Source organism: Rhinolophus ferrumequinum, chromosome 26 (genome assembly GCF_004115265.2).
Source record: "Rhinolophus ferrumequinum isolate MPI-CBG mRhiFer1 chromosome 26, mRhiFer1_v1.p, whole genome shotgun sequence".
NCBI lineage: Eukaryota > Metazoa > Chordata > Mammalia > Chiroptera > Rhinolophidae > Rhinolophus > Rhinolophus ferrumequinum.
The window spans coordinates 30,124,199-30,127,819 of record NC_046309.1 but is presented as its reverse complement, the minus strand read 5'-3'; positions in this window follow the sequence as shown (position 1 = coordinate 30,127,819).

The window sequence follows — 3,621 nt, the reverse complement described above, 5'->3', positions numbered from 1 at the left end:
AATATTAATATCTGTGAACAGAATGTCTGCTTTTACTATGTTTTCTTGGCAACTGACGTGTACTTAGTGTGGGCATTGAAATGGTGGTGTGACCTCTCAGTGATAACTGAGATACTCTTAAGAAAGGGGAAAGATTTTCATAACATTTTAGTTACACACTTAACATAAAACGTGGCTCATCTACAGCTTTAAGTCAAAAGGTAGAGAAAGGGCATCTGAATTTTAATGCTTTTAGTTTCAGGATTCTGCAGTTTCGACCGCTGTCCTACAGCATAAAACTGACACAACGGCTGGTGTATTTCACAGAGCAGACACCAGTGTGAGCTCTCAGCTCAGAGAATATTCAGACCAGGAGAAACGTCGCTGTTTTTCTCTGGGCCTTTGGAGAACCTAGACCAAAATGACGACTCATTCAAGGTTCCTGCTGAGCAGTGGGATTTTTCTGTTACTGTCCAGAGAACAGCACTGTCAGGACTTCCTGACACTGTAACACACGGGGTTACACCAGCAGCAGCCTGGTTCACCTAACATCTACTCTGTCTCTTGATGGCATCCTTTTCTCTTCCGAAGCATTTGATCTCATGGTGTTTTTCATAGTGTTAGTTCATGTTCAGGGATGTTAAATGTTTAAGGGTTCAGGGGTTTACAGCTGTAGGGTTGGAGGCAGGGGGTTAGAAGTCAGGGTCAGGGTTGGAGATTAGGGTCCAGGGTCCCTGGTATGGGGTCCTGCTCAGGCCCTGGTGTCTGGCTATGGGGCAGGGCTCCATTTAGAGGCCTGGATCTGGGGTCCATGGTCCAGCTCTGGTGTCTTCTCTCAGCTGAACACAGGTGAATACACATGTGAGTACTTTCTCCAAACCGGTTTCCCACGCACGTTTCCTCCAGGCCCAATTGAAGTGATCACTTCCTGTGGTACCACTTTCTCAGAGAACGAAGTGAGCATGGGGTATGCCTCTGGTGTGAGAGCCAGGGCCAGCCTCGCGAGACAGAGGGCAGCCAGTCTTCATGAGAGCCAAGGTCCCGAGTCTCACGCGAGAGCTGGGGCCAGAGCCGCCATGATGTCTCTCGCATCCTGTGCTGGCGTCTGTTGTGAGAGGAGCTCGGTGTATCCTGGAGGTGCTGCTGCTTCGGGGACAACAAGGGACGTCCTTCTGTGCATGCTTCACCTCGGTATCTCCCCGGGAGGCGTGGACAGAGGAGGAGAGGTAGGGAGAATCTTCCTGTGCGCGAACTCTGCTGACGGGTAGGGGAGGGGAGGCATGTCGGCCACACGAGGACCCAGCAGAGGAAGGACATAGTGGGGTAAATCGTTGGTTTTTCTCTGTGATGTCAGATAGTGTTCAGTGCTGTTGTTTTGCGTACAGCTGTCCAGTGTTCCCAGTGTCATTTATGTGGACTCAATTTTAAGCTCCGTTCTGCAGATCTATGTGTTTGGTTTTATGCCAATACCACCCTGCTTTGATCACTATAGACTTTTGGGGTCGAGTGATGTGGAAAACCGAAATTAAAAAGCCCGCCGTGTCTCCACATCCCAGGTAACATACCGAAGGCACAGTGGCTACTAATATATTCTCCCTCATTGCCTCTAGTTAACAAGGGCGATTAGCTTCACCCCCTTGGGTGAACTGGGTCTGCATAGGTCTTGGTGTCTGTAATGAGCTTGGAAGCGTTCTGTTTTTCTGGTGTGGTACCGACATGGTTGTTTCAAGTAGTTTACTTTGCAGTAATTTCAAAAGTCTGGAAAACTTTCAGTAGCACTATGGATACTCCTTCTCTGCACTCAGATTCTGCAGCTGTCATCGCTTTCCGACATTTCACACCCAATTCTCCAGAGAGTTTCATCCAAAACAGGTGAGCTTTCCCAGGGACTCACCACATGACCCCCAAGTGTGGAAATGGTTATGGCTTCCACATTACAATCCAATCCATGGCCCCGCTTCAGCCTTCACCACCTGTCCCAACTGTGTGAAAATGTCTCTTTCCATTCTGATGTGACTCTGTTTTTCTGGAACTCTTACTGAGGCTTTCCCTGATTTTCATAAATTTGTATTTAAACTTCAGAAATGAACCCTATCTTGGATGCCTTTCATGCCCAGCTTCTTTCACTTAAGATGTATTCAATGTCCATCCGTGTTCTCACAGGTATCAGTACTTCACTTATTTTTTTGTTGTGATTAATTATATGCAGCACAACATTTACCGTTTAAAGCATTTGAAGTACACGTTTCTATGGCATCAACTGCGTTTACGTCGTTGTACAAATACCACCAACACCATCCACCTTCAGAATTTCATTTTCCTCAATTCAAACTGTATCCATAAAGCAATGACTCCACATTCCCATTTCCCCACAACCCCTGGCAGCCACATTCTACTTTCTGTCTCTGAATTAGATTTTGGTACATAGCTGATATAAGTGGAATCAAATAATGTTTGTCCTTCTGTAGCTGTCTTTTCTCACTTAGCTTAATGACTTCCACATTCAGCCATGTGGTAACCCACGCCAGAATTTCCTTAGATATTAAGGCTGAATAATAGTCCCCTCATATACCATTAAATGTGGTATAATGTATATACCACATTTTGTCCATTCGTTCATCTATAAACACTTGGGTGGCTTCCACCTTTGGGCTAGTGTGAATCCACTATGGATACAGGTGTACACATAATCTGTTTGCATCCCTAATTTCAAATCTTTGGGGTATATACCCTGAAGTGGAATTGCTGGATCATACGTTAATTCTATCTTTAAGTTTTGAGGAACTGGCATACCATTTTCCACAGTGGCTGTACCGTTTAATTTACTCCTTTATCTGGCCAAATAATATTGCAGTTTATGCATTTACCACATTTTCTTTCTCCTTTCATTGATGCACATTTGAATTGTTTCTACCTTTTGGCCATTGTGAAGATGCTGCTATGAATATTTGTGTACAAGTTTCCGTTTGAATACCTATTTTCAGTTCCTTGGAATATATATCTCGGAGTAGTTGTTTAGCCATGTGGTAATTTTTTTTCTTTTTGAAGAAATGCTGAACGGTTATATAGATAGGCTGAATCATTTGACATTTCCACAAGCAATGTTTAAGCGTTCCAGTTTCTCTACGTTGTTGCTGATGTTTGTTATTTTTATTTATTTATTTTTTTATTATAGCATTTCTAGTGTGTGTGAAGGATTGTCGCGTAGTGATACCTCAGAGATATTGCTGTTCGGGTGCAGACCATTGCAATACACTGAATAAAGCGAGTCACATGAATTTTTTGGTTTCACAATGCATTAAGTTATATTTATACTATACTGTAGTCTATTAAGTGTGCAATAGCAGTATGTCAAAAACCGTACAACCTTAATTAAAGAATCCTTATCGCTAAAAAATGCGAATCATCACTGAGCCTGTTGGAAAAATGACACAGGACTGCCACAAACCTTCAGTTTGTAAAGACAGGATGTCTGTGCAGCTCAGCAAAACGAGGTGTGCCTGTATTGGACTTTCCAGGCCTCTGTGACAGGAGGAGGTAGGGTAGGGGGACGCCTGGGGTTGTTTCAGTACCGCGGACAGCTCCCACTCAGCGTCACACACCTAAGCTGCTGTGCTCTGCAGGCAGGATCCCCTTAGAGAT